This window comes from Lathyrus oleraceus, chromosome 5, assembly GCF_024323335.1.
Source record: "Lathyrus oleraceus cultivar Zhongwan6 chromosome 5, CAAS_Psat_ZW6_1.0, whole genome shotgun sequence".
NCBI classification, from domain to species: domain Eukaryota; kingdom Viridiplantae; phylum Streptophyta; class Magnoliopsida; order Fabales; family Fabaceae; genus Lathyrus; species Lathyrus oleraceus.
In genome coordinates, this window is record NC_066583.1 from 326390168 (window position 1) to 326401609 (window position 11442).

An 11442-nucleotide genomic window follows, 5' to 3' on the forward strand; every position below is an offset into this window, starting at 1 on the left:
CATATCTTTCTGGGTCCATTTGGGTTAGTCTTCCCAGAGTTCTTAACAAACTTGGGTTTATATGCAGGATATTTATACATGAATGTATGATTAGAACGAGCATGAGGTTTTTTTTAGCCTTAGGTTTAGAAATAGTTCTACCTTTAGGCCTAACATCATTTTGTTTCCCAGAAGGAACAAAATGTGACTGAAGAGTATTTGGCTTCTCGTCTTTTTCAGAATCATATTTGTAATCAAAATCATAGCCAATACCCCTTGTCCCATTTCTGCTAACACCATAAATCATGGAAGCCATCAGGCTTCTATTCAGGCTTCTAGCAAGAAATTTCTATAAAGATTTATCATATTTCTTTATGATATCTCAAGTACCTGTAGAGGCTTTAGAAAGAATTTTCTTTTTCAGGTTTGAGACTCTTGCTTTGAGTCACGAAGTTGTTGTTTTTCAAAGTAAGATTTTCTTCACTCAAACTTGAAAAGTTTTTCTAAAGCTTACAGTAAGCTTCTAATTCAGATACATGAATCTTCTTCATATCCTTGTATTTTTCCATAAGATTCTGATACTTTTCTAGAACTTCTGATAAACTAGATTCAAGCTCAGAACGAGATAGTTCAGAAAATACTATAGCGGTAAATTCATGATCATCAAGCTATGGATAAGCAAGACATCAAATAACAAGAGTCGCCACCGCGCTTTTATTGTTTCCAAGGGAAAAGGGAAAAGTACGAACAAAACCCAAAAAATAAGAATTTTTCAAATCAAAACTAATAAAATATAAGAGATTACAGGTAAGGGAGTTGGTTACACAGAGGGAAGATGTTAGCACCCAAAGTGTCCTAGGTACTCCTAGGGAGCCCTTTCTTGTATGCATATGTATTTTGTACAAAGTGGTGTTTACAAACAAATAGAATGGGGGGATGAGAAAAGAATTCATTAATTATATGTTTGACAAGACCTTCGGGCTTGTGCCTACGTACCAACATAAAAATGAGGGTTCAAAACCTCATAGTTCGTGGTATAAATTTCCGAGTGGATGCATTATTTTTTAACAAAAATTAAGTTTGAAAGGCACAAAGTCCTAAAAATGGTTTGAATGAGTTAGTTCTTTTTGGCTTTTTTGAAAGTTTAGGTCAAGTATAATTAAGTCTATTTACAAGTTTGATTAAGAAAAGAAGTTTGAAAATACAATGGCATAAGGCCAAAGTTTCTAGTTTGCAAAGTGGTCAAAGTTTAGAATAAAATTAGTTCAAGCAAAGAAGAATTTTTAAAAGGAGGGAGAGATTTTAAAATTAAAGAAGTGGGGAGGAGATGAAGAGACTAATCCTATGCACAAAATTAAAAGTTAAGAGTTGAAAGATCTGACTGATGGGTAGCAATCCAATAGGCAAGAATGTCATATAGAAACCCCAAATTTCCTTGGATATTAGAATCAAACAACAAACAATGCATACAATATTAATCTTGAAGAGCAAGGCATCAAATAAAGATAGCCCTATCCAAGCTTAGCCACTCCATGATCTTCTTCAAATTAGCCCATGTAGCAGATGAATTTCACAAGTCACAGGTTCAAAATAACAGCTTCATAATGATTATGTTGCAGATGAACTCAAAGGGATCTTCAATGATGTATCAGATGAACTTTCAAATTGCAAGCACTTGGTTACATGAAGATTGTCATTGGCCAATTTCTTTTGCATATGGATGTTACCTAAATTCTAAGTCCAATTGTTCAAGATCAAACCAACAGTCCACACAATAGTCTTTTAGGTTTTTTTTTGTTTCTTATTATATACATTAATGGTCAAACACCATACAAACAAACAAAATATACACAAACAAGATATATCACACAATATGGTCCAAATGGACAAAGTGAAAAGGAATTAATATAAACAATTAGAATGGTATGAATAATGACAAATGAATAGAACTTAAAAATTAAAGTGCATTAAAATAAAGGACTTGAAGTTAAATGTTAGTTGTTAATAAGTTAGAAGTTAATATTGTTTTGCTTTTGCTTTTAAGTCATTCTTTGGAGAACACTCAACCCACTTATCACAAGCATGGATCCTTGAGCCAAGACATCTTCCAAAGAAAGGAAAAAAGGCCAAGTTTCCACACAATACCATGAAAGAGGGGAGACTTACAATCTCACTAACTAGAATGCTATACCTTTTGTGTCAAAAATTTAGCGCTATGCTAAGCAATCGTAATTGGACTTATGTAGAAGTCACAACTATTTGAGGTCAGACAATAGATATTTGGTGTTAATTCATGTTAGAGACATAATATAATGGATTGTGCTCATGAAACATACCACACACAAAAAGAATATGCAAAAGAGGTGGCCTAATCTCATCCATACTCATGTTGATTTTTCAGTCAACTAGCTTTAGGACTTTGATATATCATAGACTAAATGAAATGGATGCATAAAGAAGGGGAATTATATGAAGAGGGAGGGGAATGGATCATAACTCAAATTGGTCAAAGGATGACTTTTACCAAATTAATATCATTCGTTCATTTTGGGAGATGAAATGTACATTCCATCGATCCCCTAAATCTAATGATATTAACTTAGCAAAGTCAAATCAACCTTGACCAAAACCCAACAACACAAGTCAAACTTACACAAACCATCACAAGAGGTCAACACAAGTATTTGGCATTTATTCAATTTAAAAAATACTAAAATAATGCATTTAAATTAAATATGGTTTGTCAAATTCCTAAAACCTCATCAAAACGCCAAAGAAATGGCCATGAGATTTATCATTGGTCAAACAAGGTCAAAGGACCTTGAAGAAAAAATTTCAGAATTTTTAAAGACTTAAAAGTATTTTTAAACAATTAAAAATAATCACAAAATCAATTAAGTCATGAAAAATATTAATAATGATCCAAAAATTAATTTTAATTCAGAATATGTAAGAGGAATTTATTTAAATTTTTTTTGGTAAAACTCTCATATTTTTTGGATCAATATTAAAATTAATATGAATTAATGAAAATCAAATGAATTAAAACAAAAATCAAAAAATCAAAAAAACATGAGCCACTTGATCTCCCTCATTAATTGAGGTGGCAGATCAAGTGGATGGAAACGCGCGTTCCAAGGTGGAACTTAGTCAACGCGCCACACGCGTGGTAATCAAAACCAACGCCTAAGATTAAAACAATTTAAACAAGATCAATGACTCAGAACCTGTCCAGCACACCACCGACGCTGGACCTCCGGTCACCTTCTCAAGCGAGGTCCACCGGACTGGTTCACTCATCACCATCAAGAAAATGAAAAAAGAGGGCATGATCAGAAAGAAAAAATGGCGTAGAGCACGAATCTGACCTCAATTTTAACTAACTCCACACATATAGAAAGATATGAGGAGTTGAATTTTGAGGTGTGTCAACTGAGTTGCTTCGACTTACCCTCAAAGCAACTCAATCTTCTTGCCTACATTGGTAGGACTTCAGACAACCAAAGATCCAAGAGAATTGATGAGAATTGAGTGAGAATCGAAGAGATGAAGTTTTATGAAATTTACCTTCAATGCTATATAGAAATGGATCTTGCTTGCTTTAACCTTGATCTGATCACACTTGAGAAGCTTGTAGAAGAGGTTTGGCAATGGTACAAAGCTTTGGATCCTGGAGTTTTTGAATCTCCAAATAGTGAGATTCAAACTCAATTTTCAAATTGAAAATTCTCAGGTTTTCCTTTGAATGGTGAGGGTTTAAATTGGGGGGCAAAGCTGGTGCCCAAGGGGTGTCTGAATTAAGCTCCAAGGGCCTGTACTTATAGCAATTGAGACTGATATTTGCACACCTTAAAAATTGTTAAATTTGGACATTTCATGCACAAGCTTGCATGGACGTGTACAGGCCCATGAAGAAATCCAATTTGATCAACTTGCAATTGTTCTGAAGTTCAAATGAGGCTTGGATGTCAAGGAAATGTGAAATGGGATTTTTGACATTTGATTTCTTCCAATCATGTAGATCGGTTAAAGCCATGCGCAACCCTAGCAAACTTTATCCAAAATGTATGAACTTGGGTTCTTTGGAAATCTTAAATCAAGGGGAACAAATTTGATGTTGGACACTTTTTCATTTGGAACTTGGATCATGATGAATTTTGAGGTGGAAGTTTGGAAATTTCAACTTGTTGAAATTTTTTCTAAGTGTCAAGTCATATATCTCAATATTCCACCTTGCTTAACTCTTTATGTGAGCTTCAAATGAGAAACGTGTCTTCATCAAAGTTGTATCTCTTTCAAAGACCTTCAAAATGATCAACAATTTCATGTCATTTGGATTTAGAATGATAGAGTTATGCAATTTTGAAGTTGAGGAAAATCACTTGCTCAATGGTATAGGGCAAAAATGACCTATAATGTATCCTCATATCACATGCTCATAAAAGTTGAAATAGCTCTCACTCCAAACATCAAAGTTGAAGTAGAAATATTTAATTTGATTGTGCAACTTGTAAATCTTTCATCTCATAAAAATTGAGCAAGTTATGGCCTTGGGAAGTTGACTTTCAAATTAGGGTTTAGACAAAATGACCTATAATGTTTCAACATAGAAAATGATTTTCCAAGCAAAACTAGCTCTAGGTCTCAACATGAAAGTTGTTTGGAATGTCAGTTAGAGTAACTTTTCTCTTGGAATCATTTTCATATGGTGAAAAGTGTAGGAGATAAGGTCTAGGGAGACCCAGTTTTAATCAGATGAATTCATCTGGCCAACCACCATCAACCAACTTGCTAACTTCCAATTATCTTGACTTTCTTGAAACTCTTGAAGAAAAATTGATCAATATAACATTTAGAGATCCTTGGGACTCATATATGATTCTTTGAGACCTTGTGGACCAATCTTTGATTGCGTTCTTAGCCATGAGGGCGTTAAACCCTAGACGTGACCTTGATAGATCAATGGTGATCATGCCCTACCTACAAAAGAGTTAGGCAAATGCAAAGACATATTTTGGTATTTTGGTTAGTAAAATGACAATCTACAAGTATGATACAATCACATGGTGCTTGGTGATCTCCCAAAACAAACCCAATGAGAGAGGGGTAAGGAGGATGCCAAGGTGTGATCCCAATGCTAATGCATGTGATGAAATTGCATGAGGGATCTTAGGGTAAAAATTGGGGTCTTACAGCTGCCCCTATTTAAGGACGTTCTAACTGAGGAGATGAAGGTTAAAATCTTTGCATCGACTCAGTAGAATAGGCTTAAATAACAACATAAAAACAAATTTTGGTTCCTAAGAGACCTCATGATGCATATGATATGTATGTAAAAAGCAAATTCTCTATGGCAAGATGTTGCCACAAAGGAAAAGAAATCAGAGAGACTGAATATTTGCAGGAGCATAATGCATTCCATAAGGAAACTCGTTGGGGAGACAGAGACTCTGGGGGGATAAAAGGTTACGCGTAGGTCAGGCTACGACTTAAAACTGATGGACGGACTAGAGGAATTCCATAAAATGGAAGGACTTAGTCGGGGAAATAAAACATTTGTAGGGGATTACAAGTAGATTAGGATAAAACTGAAGTTCTTGAATCAATGCGGGGAAAAGCGATTTCACTAAGGAAAAGCGCACTCAACTCAACTGGGGAAGAAATAACCTTCAACATAGGAGGAGCAAAAATTCATTATCCCTTACCTGCTATTGGGTAAGGAGATAATAAAAGTATGACAGAGAGGACATCCATCATCGGTTAGGATGAACATATCAAGGATGACTCACTAGGAACCACCAGAATGGAATATTCATTACCGGTTACTAGGTAAGAATAGCCTTGCTGGGGAAAACCGTAGAAATAGGATTTACAACTACCAATTACTGGGCAGAAGACCGAAGATGAGAATATACGTCACCGGTTAAGGTGAACATATCAAGAATAGACTCAAAGAAAAGAAAATCTATAATCGGTTAAGATGAACATATCAAGGATAATCTTGCTTGGGAATTGTTAAGGAGGATACCCGTCACCGGTTAAGATGAACATATCAAGGGTAAACCAACTGAACAAAAAGTAGGAATTACATCTATCGAATATTGGATAGAAGACCATCAAAGAGAAAATCCGTCACCGGTTAGTATGAACATATCAAGGATAGACTCTGTTGAGGGGAAGAGCGGGATTTACAACTACCGGTTACTAGGTAGAAGACCGCAAAGAGGAGGAAATCCGTCATCGGTTAGGATGAACATATTAAGGATTAACCCTCTAGGGAACAAAATAGGGATTACAACTACCTTTTTACTGGGTAGAATACCAAGGATGAGAATATCTGTCATCGGTTAAGATGAACATATCAAGGATAGACCCAAGTAAGGGAAGAAAATATCTGTCATCAGTTAGGATGAACATATCAAGGATATACTTCTCGGGGAAACGTGAAAACGAATTCGCTGGGGAAAAAAGTTGCTCTTGCCGGGTATTGGGCAAAAGTGAAAAACATAAGAAGAATATTACCAGTTACTAGGTAATAGGCTCTCAAGGGACTAAAAGCATTTATCTAGGTAAGATCTAGAAAGAAAAGGTCAATCAAGACTCAACCCAATGAGGATATAGCTTAAGACTTGCTATTTTTTCGAAATGCTGTTGATATTACTTTTAAAACTGCCTCTGAAAACTTCTTGCTTTTATATGTCTAAGAAAATGATTTTGATTAAAAAATTTAATTTCAAAATGTTCATAATAAAATTTAAAACCATTGGCTGAAATAAATAAGAGTAGAAACATTTGGATAAAAGCTCAACTTTATTTAATAGAATGGTAGTCTGTAAATGACAAGACTCCATAGATCTTTACAAAGTTGAAAATGGTAATTTACATGGAAAAGGGTTACATTGAATACAATGATCACTAATCCTTCTACCAACTCTTGATATCCATTGTGCTTTTAGCGACTGTTGGAGATAGTGTCAACGTCGACCGTTGTGCTCAAAAAAGTTTTCAAAACCGAAGATCAGCGGGATGTAGTTACTTGCTATAATCCCTAATTTTTGCATAAATTTCCCCAAGGTGGGGTACTCAATTTATCGGGATAAATTTTTCTATTTTATGTCTCTAATTTTTGCCTGGATCGCCCTTTCGGGGTTTCAATCCACCGAAACGCTCCTTTTTTGCCTAAGCCGCCCTTTCGGGTTTTCAACTTAGCGAGATGTTCTTTTCTTTTTTAAGCGAAGTATTTCTTGACTGCATCTCCGTTCACAGGACGAGTGAACTCTTCACCATCCATATTTGTAAGAATCAAAGCACCTCCTGAAAAGGCTCTCTTAACAACATATGGGCCTTCATAATTAGGATTCCATTTGCCCCTAGAATCTGATTTGAAAGATAAAATCTTCTTGAGCACAAGGTCACCTTCTATGAATACACGAGGTCTGACCTTCTTATCAAAAGCTTTCTTCATCCTCTGCTGATATAACTGACCATGACACATGGCAGTTAATCTCTTCTCTTCAATCAAGTTCAACTGATCAAACCTGGTCTGACACCATTCAGCGTTAGTCAACTTGGCTTCCACGAGCACACGTAACGAAGGAATCTCAACCTCTACGGGGAGCACTGCTTCCATACCATAAACAAGAGAGAAAGGGGTTGCCCCTGTTGAAGTGCGAATGGATGTATGATACCCGTGCAAAGAAAATGGGAGCATCTCATGCTAATCCTTATACGTCACAACCATTTTCTGGATAATCTTGTTGATGTTCTTGTTTGCAGCGTCAATAACCCCATTCATCTTGGGCCTGTAGGGAGAAGAATTATGGTGTGCAATCTTGAAGTCTTTGCAAAGAGCTTCCACCATATTATTATTCAAGTTCGATCCATTATCGGTAATGATCTTACTTGGCACACCATAATGGCATATAATCTGATTCTTGATAAACCTTACAACAACTTGCTTGGTTACATTCGCATACGATGCCTCTTCGACCCATTTTGTGAAGTAGTCAATTGCCACCAAAATGAAACGATGTCCATTCGAAGCTTTGGGCTCAATCATGCCAAACATATCAATTCCCACATGGAGAAAGGCCATGTGGAAGAGATAACATTCAACAGTGTTGGAGGAACATGAATCTTATCTGCATATATTTGACACTTATGGCATTTCTTCACAAACTTGCAACAGTCAGATTCCATTGTCAGCCAATAGTAACCTGCTCGCAACATCTTCTTTTCCATTGCATGTCCATTGGAATGAGTACCAAAGGAACCTTCATGCACTTCAGTCATCAACAAGTCTGCTTCGTGTCTATCCATGAATCTGAGCAGAACCATGTCGAAGTTTCTTTTGTACAATACATCACCATTCAAGTAGAAATTGCCGACTAATATTCTCAAAGTCTTCTTATACCATGACTTCTCGTCTTTGAATTCTTCAACAACAAACACATGAGATGGCCTATCAAGACGCATCACAGTCAAATTAGGAACCTCATTCCAATACTTCACTACAATCATTGACGCCAATGTTGCACGAGCATCAGCCATCCGGTTTTCATCTCGAGGGATATGATGAAACTCAACCTTTGTAAAGAAAGTTGAAATCCTCCTCTCATAATCTCTATACGGTATTAAACTGGGTTGATTCGTCACCCATTCACCTTTGATCTGATTTACAACCAAAGCAGAATCTCCGAAGACATCTAAATACTTGATTCTGAGATCAATGGCCTCTTCAAGCCCCATAATGCAAGCTTCATATTCTGCCATATTGTTTGTACACTTGAAAGTCAATCTAGCTGTAAATGGAAAATGCATGCCTTGAGGAGTAATGATCACTGCCCCAATGCCATTTCCATATTGATTAACAGCTCCATCAAATACCATGCCCCAACGGGAACCAGGTTCTGACCCTTCTTAAAGCAATGTTTCATCACAATCTTTCATTTTCAAGTATAAGATCTCTTCATCAGGAAAGTCATACTGCACTGACTGGTAATCTTCAATTGGTTGGTGAGCCAAATGGTCAGCCAAGATACTACCTTTGATTGCTTTCTGAGATCGGTATTCAATATCATACTCTGATAACAACATCTGCCAACGGGAAATTCTCCCAGTTAAACCAGGCTTCTCAAATATATACTTGATTGGATCCATTTTGGATATCAACTAAGTGGTATGATTCAACATATACTGACGTAGACGCTTAGCAGCCCAAGCCAATGCGCAACAAGTTTTCTATAGCATAGAATACCGAGTCTCACAGTTAGTGAACTTTTTACTGAGGTAGTAAATAGAAAATTCTTTCTTTCCAGACTCATCTTGCTGATCAAGAACACAACCCATACTATCTTCAAGCACAATCAAATACATGATCAATGTCTTCCTTCCACAGGCGGAGACAAAATCGAAGGCTCAAGCAGATATTCCTTGATACTTTCAAAAGCTTTCTGGCAGTCTTCGGTCCAATCACAAGACTGATCTTTCCGAAGAAGCTTGAATATGGGCGCACATGTGGCAGTCATGTGTGAAATGAATCTTGAGATATAATTCAAGCGGCCGAGAAAACCTCTGACTTGCTTTTTAGTTTTGGGCGCAGGCATCTCTTGTACTGCTTTGACCTTGGCAGGATCAACTTCAATACCCTTCTCGCTGATAATAAAGCACAACAACTTACCAGAACGAACACCAAAAGTACACTTACTGGGATTCAAGCGGAGTTTATACTTTCTCAAACACTAGAATAACTTCAACAAATGCTCAACATGTTCCTCTTCATCAATTGATTTACCAATCATGTCATCGGCATAAGCTTCAATCTCTTTATGCATCATATCATGAAAAAGAGTAGTCATTGCTCTTTGGTAAGTTGCACCAGCATTCTTTAAACCGAAAGGCATCACTCTATAACAGAATGTTCCCCAAGGTGTAATGAATGTGGTCTTCTCCATATCTTCAGGTTCCATCTTGATCTTATTATATCCGAAAAATCCATCCATAAACGAAAAGACTTTGAATTTAGCGGTGTTATCTACCAACATATCAATGTGTGACAGAGGGAAATCATCTTTCGGAATGGCTTTATTCAAATCTCTATAATCGACACACCTGCGGACTTTTCCATCTTTCTTCGACACAAGCACAATATTGGCCATCCATTGCGGATACACAGCGGTCACAAGGAAACCGACATCAATCTTCTTTTGCACTTCTTCTTTGATCTTCACTGCCATATCAGAATGCGTTCTCCTTAGCTTCTGCTTGACTGGCGAGCATTCTGGCTTCAACGATAATCTATGCCCCACGATCTCAGAATCCAAGCCATGCATGTCTTGATAGGACCAAGAAAACACATCTGAATACTCTCGAAGAAGATCAATCAACCCCTTCTTACCATTTGGACATAGTCGAGACCCAATTTTGACTTCCTTCACATCCTCCTCAGAACCCAAGTTGACTAACTCAATTTGTTCTTCGAATGACTAAATGGTCTTTTCATCATGCTCAAGAAGACGAGATAATTCATCACTCACTTCTTCATCACTTTCCTCTTCGGCCTCAAACACAGAGAACTCAAAATTTAGAGAAGAAGAAGGATCATTGTATTCAAAGGGGTTAGAAACCAACCTGCATAATAATTTGATATTTTGATTTTAGAGAAGTGAATTTTGTGACCAAATATTATGCAGATGGACAATTATATTATTTATTTATGTTTTTTGTGATTACCATTTTCAGAATAAAGCAAAAAGTAAAAACAAAACATCATAGATGTGGATGAATAGAATTAATTTTATTAATGATCAATTTCAAAATGCCCAAACAATGTTCACTTCCCCCTTAGGCATAGGAGAAAGATTTTTTTTTAAAACATATAAAAGCAATTACTTAGATCGATGCAAAATAATAGGAATATCAACAGCAGTCTAATTGTTGCAAGCCTTTCCATGCGTCACAAAATTGGTGCAGTCTTCCACTTCGTCATCCTCTAGCCCAGTATCTAAGTGTTGTTCATTTCCATGAATGAACCCTCCGCTACGGAAGCTAAGTTGCATATCCTCAGATCTTGCAGTTGATGAACCTCGCTGAAAGCCCAGACCGGTTCTACCTTTGTTGTCGGAGACCTCTATCATGCGCCCCCACTGATCAACATCGCCTTCTTCAACAATCTTCTTTGTATCTTTCAATGAGGACATAGGTGCCCCAACTCTCTTTTCAGCAGTAATAGATAAGGCTTGGAACGGGGTTCCAACCTCATCCTCAACTTCAACGTAAGCGAAAGATGACAGGTGGCTAACCAACAACGCCTTTTTCCCGCCAACAATAACAAGCTTCCCATTCTTTATAAATTTGAGCTTCTAATGCAATGTGGAGGTAACAGCTCCCGCCTCATGGATCCATGGCCTTCCCAATAGACAACTGTAAATCGGGTGGATATCCATTACTTGAAAAGTAATATGA